The 22,904-nt window shown below is 39.2% G+C and overlaps 1 long non-coding RNA gene across 1 annotated transcript; it reads left to right on the forward strand.

Annotated features, from left to right (window-relative positions):
- Positions 1 to 2,282: 2,282 nt before the first annotated feature.
- On the forward strand, positions 2,283 to 7,180 carry LOC119865155. Its single transcript, XR_005376088.1, has 3 exons — positions 2,283 to 2,574; positions 5,595 to 5,714; positions 5,884 to 7,180. It is a non-coding gene; the product is annotated as an uncharacterized LOC119865155 (long non-coding RNA).
- The last annotated feature ends 15,724 nt before the right edge of the window (positions 7,181 to 22,904 follow it).

The following is a 22,904-nucleotide window of genomic DNA, read 5'->3' on the forward strand; positions in this document are numbered from 1 at the left end:
CAAAATTCAGTTGAACTAAATTTACAAATAATTCCTCTCGATTGTATATTTGAATGATAGGTAACATCTTAAAAATACATTCATATCTGGGTCTCAATTCCTACAATTTTTATTTTATTGGTTTAATGTGTAGCTGGGAATGAGAACCACTAAGCAAAATAATTAGTGCCCACAACTAAATGGAGTTGAAAAATTTGGGATTGCAAATTAATTCCTCGATTATAAAAAGATGCTGCCATCCACTTGCTCTTGACTCTAGTTCTAGAAATGACTACTCCCTTGGGCTCAATATCAAGTTTTAATTTAATTTTGGTAATATGAATGCATTCTACAGCTTAAAGGCTATGGGATAACTCTTTAAGTTACTCACCATAATAAACTCATGAACAACAACAACAACAACAACAACAAAAAAACTCATGAACAAATCTTGGAATAACCAAGAATACTGGACTACACAAGGCTTCTGGGAAAGTCTAATGTGTGACATGACATTAAGATCGCAGCCTTATTTGCCAAGTAGTTAAGTGTACTTTATATATATATTTAGACCAAAACATTCTCCCTGGGTGATTCACTTGTCTACATGAGGCTCCTCCCCAAAACAGAGTGAGATGATATTAGAGCCTTGTTCATGGATGTTTCGCCTTAGTTTTCAAACTAATCAATCAAGATCATTTTTTTCCTACTGACAGTACTCCTGAGGCTAGTGTCTTGACATTAGCCTATTGCTGTGTATAGATTTATTCTAGTTCCACCTTAACAAATATATACTGATTGATCAACTGACTGATTGATAGGATATATAATTTTTTTTTTTTACTTATTTGTTCTATTCCACTTTCCAGTAAAAAGTGAAGACAAGAGGGCATCTAATGCATAGCCATGGCCCCACTTCCTTCACCTTCCCTTGCGGGGCTCCAATCTAAGTGGAAGTGGCTCGGGAGTGGCATGTTGGTTCGCCTGTTTAAACACTCCCAAGTCTGTGTGATGTGGTTGCAATCTGTTCGTTACTCATCCTTCCATATGGCCCATTGACAGCTGATAGCAACTTTGCTCATCATTACAGTTGGGGGGTTGACAGATGACACATGTCAGTTGGAAATGGCTCTCTCACACATGATGGACCAATCACCAGGCAAGGTGGGGACAAGATCTCAGCCAACAGATGGCTTGGCCTATCTTGATTAGGCAGTAATTAAACATTTTGGCTAGAAACCTCCTTTTTAAGGTTTTCCTTAAGAAGTTGTCACTCAATCCCATATGCACTGATGTTTTCCATCCCCAAACATTCTTTCACACTGTCATTCAGGCACTTGACAGAAGTTCATGCAAGTACATTTTTAGAGATTCTGATCAAATACCTCCAGCAAATCCAAAGAGAAAACCACTACTGTTTAATACATCACAAAGAAACAATTGAATTATAAATAGCAGCTTTATGAATGTCAAAGATGTCTTTAGCAGAAGACTCATTGCTTCCTCCTAAAAAATGATATTCTAAAAGGCATTTATTTGTCTTACAGCTTTCTTCATGTTCTCACTAATGTTTATGTTTTAAAAAGATTGTTCTTTTTCCCAACTGGGTCTCTCCATCTGATTATTTGTGTAGAGAAGTCCCATGTATTTTGGCCAAAGGCATGCTATTTCAGATCAGGTCCTACGAGCTCACTGCAGAACCCCCGCTGATGAGTGAAAGGAACAACTTCATTCCTAATGAAAGGAAGAAGCTTTATCTGGGGTACTCCTCATCTGACTCTTCATCCAGACCCACTTCTGGGGACTCTGCTTTATAGTTCTTTTTTTTCCTCCATTTTATAGAATTCGTCTTGTGATTGATTCCTCTGTTTCACAAAAATAAAAAAAGTGTTTTAAAAATACCACATATGGGACTAATGGAGGAATGCAATCATAATTTTAAAAGGCTATAACGTATTTTGATATCAAAATATCAAAAGTGCTGGAAAAGGTAAAGTTCTCTTTATTTTTTTTTTCTCTTCTAGGAAGGGAACTAACTTTCCCTAAGACCAATGGTAATGTTTTATAAAAATCATGCTGAGTATAGGTTTTCCTAAGGGAATGAAAAATATCTCTTTGTCTCAGTGAGCAGGCTAGAGAAAAATATGTATTTAAAATAAATTCATTTCTATGATTTATAGAAGGAAAGATCTGCCACATATTAAATTATGGTGATCAACATGCTTGCTTTAATCAAACCCTGTGAGGACTCAATTAAATTCAATTCTTTTCTCCCTTGCAGAAAAATTAAGCATATAGGACCATGATCCATAGAAATGTTCTCCTGGAATTGTGTTGTATATGTGCTGCTTCTTTGCATTCTTACCACCAGTAGCCACACCTCTCACACCTGTGGTGGCCCACAGTTTGTTGATACCACACACAATGGGATTTCCACTGTGGCTTCCACAGTCATTACCCTGTGCAGCTAAGATATGTAGTATGAGGCTCTCCATCCATGGATCCGGGACAGGACAAGGAAAGATACACCTTCAAAAATCTACATCAGGACCAAGCCAGAAGCTACTACTGGAGCCTATTAACTCTGCATTACTGGTACAATTTCTTATCATATTTCTTTTAGAATTGCCCTCATTCATAATATTGAAGTTCACTCAAGAGTTCTCACCTTTAGTTTGGTTTTAGAAGCCTTTGGGAGTTCACGCATCATGTGCAATCTACATATTTATAATCCACACATTTGAAAATTAAATCATTAGAAGTTATATTAAAAATAATTTATGCTCTGTTAATTTTATCTTCAAATGTTTTTATTTAACAAAATCTCCATTTGTAAGAGTCCTTAGAGTTGGTTTGTCCAAATGATGCTACAAATAAATAATCTAGAAAGATGCTGATTCTTTATGATTCTGTAGCTATTGGCTTTTGTGATGTAATGAAGCCAGTAAAAGCAGATCAAATACAGGTCTAGTACTCTTTTAGTCTTACTGCTGGTATGACTATCTGAATTTGGGTTCTTCCAGGAACAATGCCTGAGCCAAAGATCTGAGTGCAAGCAATTGATTAGAAAGTGCTCCAGGGTGCCAGGGAAAGCAGAACAGAGGAAAGGACATACAAAGAAAGGGTGGGATATCAGATGAAGACCCAGACTTCCCAGGATTCTTCAGGGGCTCTGAGAGTGTGTCTAGATTCAAGGCCAAGTACAGGGTGTTTGTATGTCCATTCCAGTCGTTGATCTTGAGCTGCTGCTGCTGGTGGTGGTGGTGAAGAGGACTTCTGACTCTCTTTACCAGTTGGGCAGTGAACTGGGTGGCCAAGACCAGTCTGCAGGGGGCTGATGTGAGCCATTAGCGGTCAGTTCACAGAGGCTGGGAGACGGATTCACAGAGCTGGTGCAAGACACGGATTCTGTGTTACCTGGGGAGGGGAGAGTAGACACAAACTCTGCCTGCTTCCTCCGACCTTGGGGAAAATGCTCACACTTTCAGAACACTGGGTTCCTTACCTGTTTGTGTGGATGTGGGGGGTGGGAGAGGAGTTACCTACAGAGATGGCGCTAGTGGAGGATGAAGGGATATAAAATACTGTGTCAAAGTGCTTGGCACATCACCTCCAGTGCACTCATCACTGGTCTGTTGTAACTTTCTCTCCATACTTCCTACATTAACCTGCTTTTTTGCATCATTCCCAGTTGAGGAATATTATTCCATGTTTCTTCTTTTGACAGAAAACACCTCATTTGGCATTTTTATCAACTATCCTACAGGTCAAAACTGCTGAATCCTGCAGTCCTGGAAACAAAGTCCATAGACCCACTAAAATTGTGTGGGAAATGCAGATTGCTTTCTTTTTTTTTTTCTGGGAAAAAAGGCCTGTCTTGTAGTGGCAGGTCAGTGCTGAGCTCAAATTCCAGTGACCCACTTCTCGCTGAGGGACTTTTACACTATGTGTACCTGTCTTGTTGCCTGGTACAAAGGGAAATGATGTGGTTGGAAGGATTGAATTAGGAGAAAGGACTTGTATGAAACACAGCACACAGGACATTGAAATTGTGCGTGTGCTACTGTCACCGCTGTTCTTCTTATTGTTACTGTTAACCTCCTCACACCAGTATGTATGTGAAGGGGTCTGTGGCCCCAAATGTTGGGGAACTACAACGCCAAGGCATCTGTGGCAGCGGGAGAATTGGTTTGCTGGGCTATTCTCTAAAAGCCCGGTCTGTATTCCTGCATCTGTACCTCTGCTTCTGTGTTCCCTTCCCTGAAGTTTGCTCTCCAAATAACACACTTGCACCCATCCCAGGATCAATTCTCCACCCACTTCCCAGCCCTGGCTCTCCCTCCTCTGCTGTGAGTCCCAATTTCCCAGTTCACTTAGCCAGTCCATGGTGATCCAGTGCTTCCCAGGCTCCCATCAAGATTCTCAATTCTGTATGTCTCATGCCGCTTAAAAATTAAGCCCTGGAGGAGGAGAGGCCTTCTTTCTATGACCCAATTCTCTATTCAACAGGATCTCGTCGAACCAGCAAATCCCAAGCATGGGGTAGCGTGGGGTAGACCCTCACATACTGCGTGTTTAATGCGTCATTTTAAGGTAGCTCATCCCTGTTGCCAAAGGAAATATCAAACAAAGAGTGAGTTACTTCCTCACTAACAATGTCCAAGGACATTGAGGTTATGGGTGCCTCCGTGAATGCTTGGCATACAGTAGGTGATCAATCAATATTATTGAGTGGATTAAACAAGTAGTAGAAAAGTTATACTTAAATTACTGTGAGGGGTACCTGGGTGACTCTTGATTTTGGCTCTGGTTATGATCTCAGGGTGGTGAGATGGGGCCCCTCATTGGGCTCTGCACCAGCAGGGAGTCTGTTTGGGTTTCTCTCTCTCTCTCTCTCTCTCTCTCTCTGCCTCTACCCTCCACACCACACGCTCTCTGTCTTTCTCTCTCTCTCTCTTTCTCTCATTTTTTTTCCTATCTCTCTCTCTCAAATAGATAAGTAGATCTTTTAAAAAAAATATTACAAGGGTTTGCATGGGTACTGGCACTGATGAATTTTATGGTATCTTTCCAGTTAAAATGTATTAAGTAAGGGAGGGAAAATATTATTTCCATATAGTCATGGAGAACTTAAAGTATTAAAACAGAGCTGGAAGTAAGAGAACAGACTTTTTCACATGCTACTGTTTTTGAAGCAGCCAAGTGTCACCAGCTACAGCAAGCTTCTGCACGACACTAAAATAACTGTTGCTTTGGGGCTGGTTAATGATACCTCATTACTGATAGAAGATAATGAGATGATAAGGGCAAGATTCATTGACCTTTCAAAGGCTTTTGATTTAGTAAATGACACTGTTGGATAAGCTAATTAATTTTGGCTTTTCTCCTGTAGTGATGGAGGAGTTCTGATCTCATTTGATTAGTAGGAAAAATCAGGGGCTGTTTTAAGGCTATCAGCCTGATTTATTACTCTTCCTATCTGATGGTGTCCAAGGGCTCAATAACTGATTGACTTTATTTTATTTATTTTAAAATTATCTTTCTGATGTTAGCAATAAGCCAAGAATTCACTTACAGAACAATGATAATACCACTTCAAATGATGTTTCCCTTAGTGTCCCAGGACTCGATATGTTTTTGCTTCTGAGTCCTTACCTGTGCCAACAAAGAAGATTCTGGAAGATAAGTCTGCTAATGGTGAAAACATTGCTTGGTGACAAACTCCCCCTATACAGGTGAGAGCAAACAAATCTGAATCTAAGGAAAGCAGAAAGGCAAGCAGTTTGGTTGAGTTTAGTTGGTAAAAAATTCTACCTAATTCTCAGTTTTGAGGTAATTTGAGGAATGTTTCTGCAGTTCTGTTTCAATAGTAAAAGCTTGTTGTTTTTTTTTTTTTTTTTCCAGTAAATACTTGTCTGACCTGCTAAACCAAGTCCCACACTGTACTACAGACTACTCCATTATGGGAAAAGATGACTACATATTTTTTAGACTGAGGCATGTATTTAACATTTTTGACACCTACAAAAACCTGTAATTCTATTCTTCATTGAGTTTGATTTTATTCTTCACTGACTGAAGTTAAATGGAAAGAATGTAAAGCAATCCTCTTTTTAATTGAAACGAGAGTTATTTTTTTACAACTTGTGAGTTTAGATTTATTTCCCTTCGACTTCAAAGACATACCTGTAGTCGTTCAAAAAGTGGAACTGCACTCTAATGAGGAAATAAATCATAATTCATAGCTAGAATTTATAGGAGAATGGTGCATTGGGCTTCTGATCTATTATATAATAGAGAACAGCAGAATTAAAAGCCTATTAGCCCTATACATGTACTTCATGACCCCAAGCCATCCTTCTAGGCATTGACCCAAATGAGCCAAAAGCATATTTCCATACACAAATGTTCATAGAAAATTATTAGTAATAGCCCAAAACTGGAAACTACACTAACGTCCAGTAACGAATGAATGGATAAAAAATTTGCGGCATATCCATACTACACTATATGACTCAGCCATAAAAAGTCAAATTATCAATAAAAAGTCAAATTATCAATGCATACAACATTGATGGATCTTCAACTAATGGTGATGAATGAAAGAAGCCAGACAATAAAGGAGTATATACTGTATTGTTTCATTTGGATTAAGTTCTTAAAAATCCAAATTAATCTATAGTGACTGAGAACAGATTAATGATGCCTGATGTCCTGAGGTAGAGAGTGGGCTGGGGATAGTGGGGCAATGGGGAAATATATGAGTCATAATTGTCCAGAGAAACAGGACCAACAGGATGTGGAGAAAGGGAGTTTTATCTTGAGGACAGATTCCTCTAATTGTGCAGGTGCAAGTCCAAAATCTGGAAGAAAGAGTAGCTGTACAGCTAAAGTCCAAAGGCCTTCTGATGGCAAAATTCCTTCTCACTTAGGGAGCTCATCTTTTCTCTTAAGTCCTTCAAATGATTGGGTGAGTCCCACCCACATAATAGGGGGCAATCTCTTTTACTCTACATCTACCAATTTAAATGCTACTCATCCAAAAAACTCCTTCACAGAAATATCCAGAATAATATTTGACCAAATATCTGGGCACCATTGGACCAGACAAGTTACCACAAAATAAAACCATCACAGGGATGGACAAGAGTGAGGATTACCAAGGCCATGAGGGAATGTGGATGGGTTATATATATGTTGATTATCTGAATTGCAGTGATAGTTTTTGTGTATATGTAAGTTGAAGTTTATAAATCTGTATACTTTACATACGTAAAGTTTATTGTATGTCAACCAAATTTCAATAAAGTTCTTAAAAAACAGAATCAGGCTTACTCAAAAGACAGTCACTAAGCAAGCTGGTTCCCACTGGAGAGGGAGAGAGCTCTAAGGTCTCATCTATGCGTCCCTTAAATAATTTCTTTAAAAAATGCTCATCAGCAGAGAAATGAAATGTTGCCTGATGAAGATAATCTGTGCACAATAATAATAGTCCACAGGTTCTACTATTAAAAAATCACATGCTAAAAAATATAAAACAAATATAGGATACCATACTTTTGACACTCCTCTGGGCATCATGGCAGATTTCACACTTCTTGTATTAACTATTTTCTTTCAATACTGTAGTTTTTAAAAAGAGTCCATTCTTTGGTATGTAGTTGTCTGGTGCTTTGAGATGGATTAGGGCGCATCATACCCTGGCATACAAATCCATGTTGACAGGGGCACTGCGTGCCAATAGAGGGTGACTTCTGGTAAGATAATTAACTTCTAAATGGAATGCACCACTTGTCTTTTCCCACTCCCACCCTCCACCAGTAATTGGCAGATAATTATTTTAGTAGCAAAACAAACCTTAAATTATACACTCTTTCTTATGAAAAAAAAATGAATTAAGTTCATTTCATGGTTGTAAATGCTAATGAGAATTTGAGAAATGTGTTAAATGAAAGTCCAAGTAGTAGGTTAATATTATTTAGGTCCAGTAGCCTCAAGGCTTTCTAAAAAGAATGAGCTATTCTTAAGTAAGTGAAGAGAAGCTTTAAAAAAATAACTAAGTTGAATGTTTTAAAGACTTTTTTTTTAAGAGTGTTCTAGTCTTTTCAACATTTAGAGTTGCTATGACTCTTTAGGACCACTAAAATGTGTCTTGTTATGGCTGCTTTTCCCATTGATCATCCTCTCTTATAACCAATGCACTGTGTTGATGCAGGTGAAAATACCCCCGGATTCGCCTCACACAACAGAATAGAGATAGGGAGTCTTTTGGAGGTCACGGGGACTCAGAATCCTCCTTGACACAGTGTTCCGGGAAGCACAATCTCACAGTGACAAGGCAATTGAAACAAATTCATTATCATCAGTGCAAACTGCACAGTAAGTATAGAAAGATCAACTCTATAAAGACGCACAGTAGAAACACAGGTAGAAATTTTATAATCCTACTAAACACCTCATCCCTCTTCCAGCGACACCCCTTTTCTTAGAGGACACATATAGAAAGGCCGTACTCTGTCCAGGTATAGAAAGCTCGTGGTGGAGGCAGGAGGTTGGATTACAGCAGAATATTCTCCTTTTTGGGGCACCTGGGTAACTCAGTGGTTGAATGTCTGCCTTTGACTCAGGTCATGATCCTGGGGTCCTGGGATCGAGTCCCATGTCAGGCTCCCTACAGGGAACCTGCTTCTCCCTCTACCTATGTGTCTGCCTCTTTGTCTGTGTCTCTCATGAATAAATAAATCTTTAATAAAATAAATTTAAAAATAAATAAATAAATACCAACAGCAGTCGAATAAGAAATTTGGTAAGTTTACGTTCTGACATGAGGAGGTCTGAAGAATATGGCTTCATTCTTTAACACTGAATTTGTCTGTCTTTCCCACCTCATGTCCAGTGTAATTAAGAGTAGATTCTCAGAGAAGACATCATATAGACAAAAACAAACAAAAAGTATTGAAAGCCCTCGAGGAAGAAAACAAAGAGAAATATGAAATTATCCTTTTTAAAATCTTTTAACCTCACTGGGACTCAGCCCTGTGTTTTATCCTAGAAGAGGGAATTAAATTAGATGTTCTCCACAGTCCCTTTCAAGTCTACAATCCTTGGATTTCTGTGATCTTGTGGTTTCATTATTTTTATTTCCAGTTTCAATAAGCAATCTCATCCTTAGCCCGCTGAGAAATTCTTCGCCCACGTCCCCTGCCACAACCCTATGGTCCCTGCACTGAGAAAACCCCTGAGGGACCCCTCACTCCCCGCTGGCTGGGGACCATCCGTGGGTGAGTTGTACCAACAGAGTCTGCAAACAAATATACACACACACGAAGAAGCTTCCTTGTGACATAGCCAAGTGGCTGCAGGTGTTCACCCCCCCCCCCACATACACCGTCAAGGTGGCTGAAACCAGTGGGAGTGGGGAGTGGGAATTAACACAGTGACTGGGAAATGAAAGGCATGTGTGGTGCCATTCTTGGGAATAATGTGATTCTGGAGCAACCAAGACTCGTGGAACAACCTGACATGATAAGACATGTAAGTGCTGCCTGGAGATCCATGCTTGCCAATTAAGTCAGCAATTACAGAAGTTGTTTCCTCCTGTCTGGATGCGAAGTGATCACAGGAGACACATATGGGGCAAAAGCGAAAAAGCTTGTTCAGAAACACAGGCTTTAATTTGGGGGAATCAAACAAGCATTTTTTAAAGTATCCCTGTGCCTGTAGAGATGCAGAGGAAAGGGTTGGGAAGCAAATGCCCACCCCCCACCACCCTGCCCTTGTTGGTCCTTCCCTCAGAACACACAGAAAACTGAGGTCTCCATCCTACTGTGGTTCTATGTGGGACAGGAGAAGCAGTGGTCCATACAGGGGTGGTCTCAGGGAACAACCTGAGTGGCCGAGTTCCGTTTCTCTAAGTCCTAGTTATGGTGTTCCCGGAGGAGAGACAAATCTTTCTGGGAGAAACACTGGCTTCTCTGTGTGATCAGGAACTAGAAAGTGGAGGATGGGAGAGCAGGAGAGAACGAGACTCCCCCAGAAAAAGAAACATATTTGCAACCATCAGAGGCCAAGCTCTGCTTTCCCTCCCTCAGCCTGAACCTGTCCCCAAGCACCCCTATCACTTAACCTCCTTCCGGCTCTGCTCTGGCACATGGAAAATAGAAGCAATGGGGTTGATCACTTCTTCTTCTTCTACAAAAGTGTTATGAGGAAATATAAATTATTCATCAAGTACAGAGGTCTTTAAGATTCACAAGTGACTATCGCCTTTGGGGTATGAATGACAGTGCCTCCAGCAGCCCCGGAGAATATTAAAAAAGGATCACAGCCCAGCCTCCTAGAACTTTCAAGGGAATCTGACAAAGATACAGTGCCTTGATCCAGAAAAATAACATATCCACATGCACCGAATTCTGTTTATAACTTATAGGAAATATAAAGATCTTGGGTCAAGAACCCTTATCATGGATTATCAGTAAGAAAGTTGGTCTATTTTTTCAGAGTTATTTAATAGCTGAACTTGTGTTTAGAGTCAGGCTGAACAAATGGTAGGTTAACCCATGATAAGAACTGACATTTTTAGCGAGGACTGATGGCTGAATCTAGTGAAAAAGCCACTAGCCAGAACAAAGATGCTTGAAATAATCAAAACTTCTTGCAAATTGGCATAATGAAGACTCATCAATGAAGAATTTGGGAAAACTTAATGATAATTACCTTAATGGTAAATATACATAAAAATACACATGAGATGAAAAGTTGTTAATGAAATGTTTTTGTAAATTTTATTATTTCCATAGAACCAAAAGTATGGGGTGCAGATGTGGTTAAAATAAAAGGTTTTTTAAACCACTCTCCCACTGAAGGTGAGCCAAAGGTCAAAATAATATAATCCATGTAAAATGTATGTATCCAAGAAAAGCAGATTATGTGATGAAGTTGCAATGTGCACAAAGTTAAAGAAAACAAATGTAGAGCATTGGACCTTGAAAATTCCTAAGTTTATTCTTTGATGAAATTCCAGAAACAGTAAAGAGATGGGATCTGGAAGAGAAGAATCCATCAGTTGGGTGGATTTTAGGAATTGCAGAAATACCTTTTAGGAATTGTAGAAAATAGAGAGGAGCTACATTTCTTTAAAAAACACACACACTTTGGTAATTATACAACACAGGACGTACTGCAAGTTATGAATTTTAAAAGCCATAACTTAATGTGATTATTTATTATTTGGTTTTAATATTATTGTATATTTGTTAAATTATACATACAATTATATTATATATATAAATTATATATAATGTATTATTATATAATATATAAATTATATAATCAAACTTATGTTTGCTCATTTTGTATATAAATTATATAATTTATATTATATATATATAATATAAAAACTTTTTTGGGCATGGGCCCAGACAAGATAAGTAGAGGGGGGCCGTAAACCCAGTTAAATATAAATCGCAAGTTCTACCATCAACAAGATGTACATAAAACTGTTAAATAACAACACAAGGCGGCATTTGAGTATTGGCACATCGATTGATTTTAAAAATAGAACAAGAAATGTGAGGGAAGAAAGGGATCAGTGAAGACATATGTGAGGGAAATCACTCTGTAGGAGCTAGGAGTTAAGATAGATTTGAGGTCTGGAGAGGATCTGGACAAGAGTCGGGTTACTGTCTTTAGTTTTACTGTCGTTAGGACAAGCTGCAGGAGACTTGACAGCCCAACTCCCAAAATGAGAACTTCAAAGGGAGACCAGCCTGCCCATCCCCCACCCCAGGGCTGCATGGGGCGGTGAGTTGCAAAATGAGGGTGCGCCTGACACTTTGTCCAATTAATTCCACAGAAATATTGGCCACCAGGATTGTTTGGTGTCAGGTAGACAAAAAGACAATGCAGTGGCCAAATCTGTCATTTTTATCAAGCTATTATTTTGAAGACGTGCAATTAGAGATCTGCCTCCTTACTGGAGGCTTTGAGGATCCTAATGAGAGCATGGGAGTAAGGTGTTCTGGGGGCGGGAGGGGGAATTATATTTTTCCTCAAGGGAAAAGAATGGTCTTCTCCAGTGGAAATTCTTACACAGTAATTTCCAAGGAAGAAGTGAGGAAAGGAAAAGTTTGTTATTTATTTCTAGAGGTGGGGCTTGCAAGGGAGTGGTTTATGGGATGTATCCCAGAGTACACTCTGGACTTGCCCAAACAATGGCAAACACATAAATGCCATCGGTTATTGAGATGATTTATCTGAACTTAATTCTTTCAAGTGTCAAAATGTTTATTGTTGTTGTTTTTTTAAACATAATTTGGATTTGAAACACTGTGTAACATTGGTTTGGATCTTTAATGGCATAAGGTCCCTGCCAACATGGCTGCCAGGGCAGAGACTTATGTTTGCTCGTTTTGTACTTTTTAAAAACCTCTTCTACCTTCTGGTAGACAAAGAAAATCTTTCTTTAGTGTCACTTGCAATTTGGACATTTATAAAAGCAGCCAAAGAAACCAATTATAGCATTGAGGGTGCCTTTCCAACTATGCAATCCCTTGGAGATCCAGAAATGCGCTATTGGGCAGCTGGACCCTCCACAGCCTTATGTGTCACTCCTTGAAGAAAGTCGAAGAGATTTCAGTGGCTACAATCTTGGGAATTTATTCTTACTCTTATTTTCCAAACTCTTTTAAGAACACGCTTTCAGATAGGTCTTCATAAGTTCAAAAATACCACTTACCACTTTGAAACAGGGATAAGCAAATAGTAAGAAGAAAGTAACAGAAAGAGCACTTACCTAAGCAAACAGAATAGTCCATGGCAAGCATTTCCATGCTCACTTTCCTCCCCCATCAAGAATTGGTCAAAAGGGGTTTTTGCATGGGAAGCTAAGCTCTGTCTGCAATGTGGATTCAGACACATCCATTTCAGTACGAAGAGCAAGAACCCATCCACAACTATCTATGTTATGTGAAGCTACTCAACAAAGTGGTGAGAGTCAAGGGGCTCCCTGGACCTCAAGCTGTGGGTGAGTGGTAGAAGGAAGGGTAGAAAGAGAGGTGGTTGTGAGGACCTGTCAGCTGACTGACCCCCAGTCTGGAACGTATGGAGCCTCACCTGGGGCCTGGGGTAAGAAAGCTTTCCAGAGAGTGAGTCAAGAGAATAGATGTGCTCATGAGATCTCTGAAAGGTACCACAACACACAGAAGCACTGCCTTGTGCCCCGTGGGCAGAATGAAACCAAGCAGGAGGACAGCACCCCATGACCCTCTCACTGTGCATACGGGGGGCCAGCCACACATGGGAATGTGGAGCGGAGCATGGGGTGCAGTGCACAGGGTGGAACCCCTAGCCTATTTCTGGAGCGAAGGCACACCAATGGAGGTAGACCTCAAAGATCCAGATAATTTTCACGGGGAAGAGAAAACCCACCACAGTGGCCAGGGGACATCTGATGTGACATCACATTCAATCTCAAATCTCTGCCCAATGCAAAAGTCCTCCAGGCATTGAGACAGTCTCTCAATTCTCCAACTGGGGCTGAGCCAGACATGCTGTTATTGTTTCTCCAGGAGAACATGGGACACTCACACCCTCGATCCAGGCCAAGATTCTGAAGGGGAGGAATGTTTCTCATGTCTCTGATTTCCACTGGATAATAAACCGTTTCAGTTTCATCAAGTTCTGCCAGGAGTAGACTCCCAGGGTTTGAATTCTCCAGCCATCTGGCTTTGGTCAGGTTGTTTAATTTTCCTGAAACTGAGTTTTGTTTGTTTGTTTGTTTGTTTTATTATAGAGCATGGATAAAGTCACTACCTTATCAAATTGCGGGTCATATGATATGTATGTAAAATGCTTCCAACGATGTGGTTGGTGGCACTGGCTGTTAAATTGGAGTCCTCAGCTTGCCCAGCACCTCTGTGCTAATCTTGCTTACACCTCCTGGCCCAACCTCAACCATAACCTAGGCTTATTTACCCAGACATCTACACCACCAGCCGAGAGATGGCAGCTTAAGAGAAGGGTTAGGATTGCTTAGACTCTGCCCCTTCCAATGCTGTGTTACTGCAAAAGGTAATTTGGGCCTCAGCTGCTTCAATAGTGCACTGGGTAATAACAGTCCCCTTTCTTTACATGTTATGAAGATTAAATTGGTTACTATAGATAAAATGCTTAAAGCTCCCTTGGTCCATGGTAAGTTCTCAGTGCATTCTAGACCATATTACCTCCACTGAATTTCTGATAGGCATCTTGGTTCTTGCCATGTGCAACCTCCTTCACTCATTCAGTAATTCAACAGTTACAGAGCACCTGTATGATGCAACTGAGGACATGGTGGTTAAGTAGACAGGTTTTCTTCGGTCGTATTGCTGACAGAGGCATACAGGAACTAAGTGAAGACACAATGACATCTCAGCTTCCTCATTTCCATCAGGAGACCCCAGGTAGGCTTTGCTGCATAGCTGCATCTCCAGCCTTGTCTCACTCTCAGCCTTTTTCCAGAACTGCTGCAGCCATGCTATTTGTCTCTGTTTCTCAAGTGTCCTAGGCTTGTTCCAGACCCTGAACACACTGCTCTCTCTGCTAGGAGCATCCTTTCCCTTAATTTCCCCCATAATTGTCTCCATCTTGGCATCCAAAGCTCAATCTCAATACCACCTCCTCCAGGAGTCTCCTATAGCTTGACATTGCCCAGTGCCCAACCTCAGTGACCTAGTGCTGCATCTTCCTTCTGTTTTTTTTTTTTTTCTCTTTCTTGTACTTGCTCACTCCGAAATCATTAATGTTTGCTCCTTTTTAAATTTATTTTAAGGATTTATTTATTTATTTGAGAGAGAGAGAAAGAGAGATTGAGAGAGGCAGAGGGGGAAGCAGCCTGTCTGCTGAGTGGGGAGCCTGACACGGGGTTCAATCCCAGGACCCTGGAATCATGACCTGAGCCAAAATCAAGAGTCAGAAGCTCAACCAACTGAAGCACTCAGGTTCCCCAATTGCTTCTTTCTTGCCTTCTTTCCACCAGAATGAACATTCCATGAAGATAAGGATCTCCATCTGGTATATTTCTTTGTCACCTGCCTGCATAGTACCTGGCCTTGAGAAAATCTCAGGAATATTTACACATAGAGAATAAATTATTTCTCCCATTCCAACTGCCTCCCCCCAAGCAAGGCCTAATCAACATGTCTACTTTGTCCAAGTTCCAACTTAAAAGAAGGCTTCACATGGTCACAACTTAGTAGAGGTGACAAAGCTGGCACCTGACACAGTTGGAGCTCCTAGGAGATCTTACTAGTGACACTAATCAGGAAACAAACCAACCAAAGGATAAGAACCAATTTGCCTAAAGCCACCTGGCAAGTCAGCAGCAGAACCAGGATGGGCCCAGTAGGTCTGTCGACCCCCAGTCCAGAGCATACCACTATATGTGGCCTTGTTAGACCCAGTCCTGAGCAGACACTTGACACCTCCTCACAATCTACCCAGTCTGCGGCCCCACCGATGGGAACATGGTGGATAACAGCCTCATGGGTGAGGCCCTGCATTGTTCTATGGTCAGTGATGACCGTGGGTAGGGGCTGACCCCAGCTTCTATGGGGCTGTCATTGTGGACACCAAAATGGCAAACTGAGTTAAGGTGATTAAGTGACAAATAAAGCCAAATTTTTACAAACAAACAAATAAACAAAAAGAGAGAGGGCCTCAAATTCAGACTCTAAATGAGACAATACATTAATTGTGTGTGTTGATATTATTAATGAGATAAAATGAAGCTTTGAAGCATAATCTTATTTGAGCATTTTCTCATTGTAAAATGTAAGTAGCCCCTGCCTTGCCGAATCTCTGAGGGGTCTGCCAATCAGCATTGGTCATGTCTCAAATACTTTTGAACTCTTTCTTTCTCTAACTGCTGCAAACCCTAGCTCTGCTGTCTATTTTTGAGGATACAGAGGTATACTCCTTGTTAGTGGTCATTCCTGAACCATATATTCATACAACAATATAGTCAGATGTCACACATTTAGGTACAAGTAGTAAAGTTTGATTCAGCGCACACAACACAAATTTTTAAATTGTTGCATATGTATATATTATATGTAAATTATATGTGCTATATAATGTCTATTATATTTTTTTATTATTTTAGCTATCTGGTCATTTATCAAATACTACTGAGGTTTTTGTTCTGTGATAAGTGTTATATTAACTGTTAGAGATGGAAAGAGAATGTGAAATGATCTTCAGGAATGTGAAATACAACAGAAGGGATATGTATGAGAAACATGAGATCATATCATATGAGTGTAATGAGTAGATAAATATACACAATGATACAGAAATACAGAGAAAAAGCAAGTTTCTGCCTGCAGAGTCAGGGAAGGCTCTGTGGGGAGGGTGTAATTTGAACTGAGCCCGTGGTAGGAGTTTTCCCAGCAAAGAAGGGAATGAGAGGGTATAAATGGAAATCGTGAGGCATGCATGGCTTGGATGGTGAAGAAGAAATCAACAAGTCTAGGGAACATGGCAGAGACATAGTATGCAATGATGAGCAGAAGCAGATGCCAGAAAAAGAGTAGACTATTGCTGAGTTGAAGGTCCTTGTTGCACTGAGTTTACATTTTTATTCTGGAAAGCCAACACAATATTATAAGCGTTGGAGTTGCTTGATCACTCTTTTTTTGAAAGATTATTTTGACAGTGATATGATAAAGCAATTGAACCATGCTTGTTTGGAAGCTGGGACTAACCTATTGTCAGTAAATCCTGATGGAAACTGTTTTAATACTTTAAGGGAAAAATACCAGGGTCACGTAGTGTTAGGGTAAGTGGAATATAGTGCCAAACATTTAGAACCCATAGGAGAATGCATACCATTTGGTTGTTATTTAGAAGTTAGAGATTGCAAATTTTCTAGTTTAGATGGCTAAGTGACAATGAGATTATTAATTGAGATCCAGAATATAGAAGGAAGACCATGATTTAGGAGGAAGGGAATACATTCCATTCTGTAGTTCTGAGATCCACAAGTAGCTCTGCATATTACACTTAGATATCAAGATCTAAAAGCAGAAGGGAGTAGGGAAAGTAATTTGTTATTCATGTAGATGATATTTACCAATTTAAATAGAGAGACACTATGCTGAATGGAAAAGAGTCAGATCCAAAATGTGGCAAGATATGCCTAAGTTGTTTTTGTTTTTGTTTTTGTTTTTTTTTGTAAAGATTTTATTTATTTCTTTGGGAGTGAGAGAGAGCATGACTGGGGGGAGAAGCAGACTTCCCGCTGAGCAGGGAGCCCAAACAGGAGCAGGCTCAATCCCAGGACCCTGGGATCATGACCTGAGCCCAAGGCAGATGCTTAACCAATTGAACCACCCAGGCACCCCAAGATATGCCTAAGTTTTAAAGAAGGAAGAACTACAAGGGGATAGGGCATAGAGAAATCAACAGATAAAATGAAATCACTAAACAACCAGCAGCAGAGAAAATATAAAGTGGGAATATCTACAAAAGAGAATGCAAGTCAGTGATGTCATAAAGCAAAGCAATATTAGAATTATTGGGGACCCTAAGGGAGAAGAAAAAGAAGGGGGTTCAACAGGGATATTTGAACAAGTCATAGCTGAGAACTTCTCTAATCTGGGGAAGGAAACAGGCATTGAAGTACAAAAGGAAGAGAGGACCTCTCCCCAAATCAATAAAAATAGATCAACACCCCGATATATAATGGTGAGGCTTGCAAATTTTAGAGATAAAGAGAAAATCCTGAAAGTAGTTTGAGACAAGAACTCCTTAACCTATAGTGGTAGGAACATTAGACTGGCAGCAGACCTATCCACAGAGACCTGGCAGGCCAGAGAGGACTGGCATGATGTATTCAGGGTACTCAATGAGAAAAACATGCTGCCAGGAATATTTTATCCAGCAAGGCTGTCACTCGGAATGGAAGGAGAGATAAAGAGCTTCCAGGATAGACAGAAACTGAATGAATCTGTGACCAGTAAACCAACCCTGCAAGAAATATTAAGAGGGATCCTGTAAATGAAGAGAGAGAGAGTCCAAAAGTGACATAGACCAGAAAGAAACAGTCATCTACAGAAACAGGGACAATACAATGGCACGAAATGCATATCTTTCATTAGTTACTCTGAATGTAAATGGGCTAACTGCTCCAAGCAAAAGGCACAGGGTGTCAGATTGGATAAAAGAGCAAGATCCATCCATATGCTACAAGAGACTCATTTTAGACCTAAAGACACTTCCAGATTGAAAGTGAGGGAATGGAGAACAATTTATCATGCTAATGCACCTTAAAAGAAAGCTGGGGTAGTAATCCTCATATCAGACAAGTTAGATTTTAAACCAAAGATTGTAGTAAGGGATGAAGAGGGACACTATATCATACTTAAAAGGCCTATCCAACAAGACTTAACAATTATAAATATTTATGCTCCTAAATTGGGAGCAGCCAATTATATTAATCAATTAATAAGCAAATTAAAGAAGTACATTGATAATAATATAATAATAGTAGGGGATGTCAACACCCCACTCACAGCAATGGGCAGATCATCTAAGCAGAAGATCAATAAGGAAACAAGGACTTTGAATAACCTGTGGATCAGATGGACTTCATAGGTATATGCAGAACATTCCACCCTAAAGCAACAGAATACACATTCTTTTTGAATGCACATGGAACATTCTCCAGAATAGATCACATGCTAGGTCACGAATCAGGTCTCAACCAATAACAAATGACTGGGATTATTTCCTGCTTAGTTACAGACCACAATGCTTTGAAACTTGAACTCTATCACAAGAGGAAATTTCTGGGAACTCAAACAGTTGGAGGTTAAAGAGCATCCCACTAAAGATTGAATGGGTCAACCAGGAAATTAAAGAAGAATTTTAAAAATTCATGGAAAAAAATAAAAAATAAAAAATAAAATAAAAAATTCATGGAAACAAATGAAAATGAAAATACAATGTTCAAAACCTTTGGGATACACCAAAGGCAGTCCTAAGAGGGAAGTACATAGCAATATAAGTCTCTCTCAAAAAATTAGAAAACTTTCAAATATGCAAACTAACTTTACACTTAAAGGGGCTGGATAAAGAACAGCAAATAAAACTTAAACCAAGGCCAAGAAGAGAAATAATAAACATTAGAGCAGAGCTCAATGAAATGGAAATCAGGAGAAGAGTAGAAAAGATCAATAAAACTAGGAGCTGGTTCTTTGAAAAAGTTAATAAGATCGATAAACACCTAGCCAGACTTACCAAAAAGAGAAGGAAAGGACCCAAAATAAAAAATCATCAATGACACCAAGAAAATTCAAACAATTTTAAGAATATATTATGAGCAACTGTATGCCAACAAAGTAGACAATCTGGAAGAAATGGATGCATTCCTAGAAATTTATAAACAATCAAAACTGAAACAAGAAAAAATAGAAAACCTGAACAGACCAGTAACCAGCAAGGAAATTGAAGCAGTAATCAAAAACTTTCCAAAAAACAAGAGTCCAGGGCCAGATAGCTTCCCAGGGAAATTCTACCAAACATTTAAAGAAGAAATAATATTTCTTCTACTGAAGCTGTTTCAAAAAATAGAAGTAGAAGGAAAACTTTCAAACTCCTTCTATGAGGCCAGCATTACCTTGATCCCAAAACCAGACAAAGATCCCATCAAAAAGGAGAATTAGAGACTAATATCTCTGATGAACATGGATGTCCAAATACTCACCAAGATACTAGTCAATAGGATCCAAGAGTATGTTAAAAGAATTATTCAGCATGACCAAGTGGGATTTATTCCTGAGAGGCAAGGGTGGTTCAACATTCATAAATCAATCAATGTGATAGATCACATTAATAAAAGAAAAAACAAGAACCATATGATCTTCTTAATTGATGCAGAAAAAGAATTTGACCAAATACAGGATCCTTTCTTGATTAAAATTCTTCAAAGTGTAGGGATAGAGGGATCATACTTCAATATCATAAAAAGCCATCTGTGAAAAGCCCACATAGAATATCATTCTCAATGGGGGAAAAACTGAGGGCTTTTCCCTAAGGTGAGGAACATGACAGGGATACCCACTCTCACCATTTTGTTCAACATAGTACTAGAAGTCCTAGCCTCGGCAAGAGACAACAAAAAGAAATAAAAGGCATTCAAATTGGCAAAGAAGAAGTCAAACTCACTCTTTGCAGATGACATGATACTATATGTGGAAACTCAAAAGACTCCATCTCAAAATTGTTAGAACTCATACAGGAATTCAGCAACATGTCAGGATACAAAATCAATACACAGGAATCAGCTGCATTCCTATACACTAACAATGAAACTGAAGAAAGAGAAATTAAGGGATCAATCCCATTTATAATTGCACCAAAACCCATAACATACTTAGGAATAAACCTAACCAAAGAGGTAAAGGATCTGTACTCTAAAAACTCCAGAACACTTATGAAAGAAATTGAGGAAGACACAAGGGTTAGAAAAACATTCCATGCTCATGAATTAGAAGAATATTGTTAAAATATCTATGATACCCAGAGCAATATACACATTCAATGCAATCCCTACCATTGACATTTTTCACAGAGGTGGAACAAATAATCCTGAAATTTGTATGGAACCAGAAAAGACCCCTAATAGCCAGTGGAATGATGAATAAAAAAAAAACAAAGTTGATGTCATCACAATGCCTGATGCAAGTGATGTTATAGAGGTGTAATCATTACTGGCACAAAAACAGACACATAGACCAATGGAACAGAATAGAGAACCCAGAAATGGACCCTCAACTTTATGGTCAATTAATACTTGACAAAGCAGGAGGAATATGCAATGGGATAAGAACAGTCTCTTCAATAAATGGTTCTGGGGAAATTGGACAGCCACATGCAGAAAAATGAAACTGGAACATTCTCTTACACCAGACACAAAGATAAATTCAAAATGGATGAAAGACCTCAATGTGAGATAGGAATCCATCAAAAATACAAGTGAGAACACAGGCAGCAACCTCTTTGACCTAGCTGCAGCAACTTCTTGCAAGACATGTCTCTAAAGGCAAGGGAAACAAAAGCAAAAATGAACTATTGGGACTTCATTAAGATAAAAACTTCTGCAAAACAAAGGAACCAGTCAACAGAACTAAAAGACAACCTACAGAATGGGAGAACATATTTGCAAATGACATATCAGAGAAAGGGCTAGTATCCAAGATCTATAAAGAACATATCAAACTCAACACCCAAAAAACAAATAATCCAGAATACATGAACAGACATTTCTCCAAAGAAGACATGCAAATGGCCAACAGACACATGAAAAAATGCTCCAAATCATTTGTCATCAGGGAAATACAAATCAAAACTGCAATGAGATACCACCTCACACCTGTCAGAAAGGCTAAAATTAACAAGACAGGAAACAACAAATGTTGGAGAGGATGTGGAGAAAGGGGAATCCTCTTGCACTGTTAGTGGGAATGCAAGCTGGTGTAGCCACTCTGGAAAAAAGTATGGAAGTTCCTCAAGAAGTTAAGAATAGAGCTACCCTCTGACCCAGCAATTTTACTACTGGGTCTTTACCCCAAAAATACAAATGTAGTGATCCAAAGGGCACCTGAACCCCACTGTTTATAGCAGCAATGTCCACAATGGCCAAACTGTGGAAAGAGCCAATATGACCATCAACAGATGAATGGATAAAGAAGATGTGGTCTATATACACAGTGGAATATTAGCCATCAGAAAGGATGAATAACTACCATTTATATCAATGTGGATGGAACTGGAGGGTATTTTTTTTTTTGAACTGGAGGGTATTATGCTGAGTGAAATAAGTCAATCAGAGAAAGACAATTATCATATCATCTCACTTATATGTGAAATATAAGAAATAGTGAAAGGGACCATAAGGGAAGGTGGGGAAACTGAGAGGGGGAAAAATTAAAGAGGAAAACAAACCTTGAGAGACTCCTAACTCTGGAAAACAAACTGAGGGTTGAGAAGGGGAGGTGTTGGGGGGATAGGACAACTGGGTGATGGGCATGAGGTAGGGCACGTGATGTGATGAGCACTGGGTGTTATACACTACTGATGAATTATTGAACACTATATCTGAAACTAATGATGATCTGTATGTTGGCTAATTGAATTTAAATAAAAAAAGAAAGAAGATTTTAGTTAAAAAAAAAGAGAATGCAGAAAATAACAAGATCATAGTCATGGCGGAGATGTATAATGAAAATACAGAAGCATGTAAAAACTTGTGATTTCAATTTTTAAGGTCATTGAGAATGTTTTTTTTCCTGGTCCTGGTCCTTTTTGTTCTCTGATAATTTGGCTTTCTCCAGACTCCCTTTCCTGTGCGTCTTCATATTACTCCCACCCCCTTGATAGTACTTAAGAAATATGAATGAGTCATTGTTCCTTTCAATTAAAAAAGAGGCTAGCCTTTAAACTGCATCTGGGAGAGTAAATTGGTAAAAATAATCTTTGCATGACTATTTAGCTATATATGTTATTATAACAGTATATACATATGGATTCAGGAATTCCAAAGGAAACTATCAGAGATGTGCGAAAGATTTGCATATTAGTATAGATATTCACAAGAGGATTGTTTCCATTAACACAAGTCTGGGAAATATCTAACTATAGGCAATAAGGCTAAAAAATTTAAAATGCATGTGCCATGTATGAAGGAAGATTGAATTATGACATAATATGGTAATAGGCAAAATTAAAAAGATCTCAAAACTGTGTGTGTTGTATGATTCAATTAAAAATACTGACCTAGGGCACCTGGGCGGCTCACTCAGTTAGGCATCTACCTTCTACTCAGGTGGTGATACCAGGGTCCTGGGATTGAGTCCCACATGGGACTCTTTGCTTAGCGACAGCCT

The sequence above is a fragment of the Canis lupus genome, chromosome 22, assembly GCF_011100685.1.
Source record: "Canis lupus familiaris isolate Mischka breed German Shepherd chromosome 22, alternate assembly UU_Cfam_GSD_1.0, whole genome shotgun sequence".
NCBI lineage: Eukaryota > Metazoa > Chordata > Mammalia > Carnivora > Canidae > Canis > Canis lupus.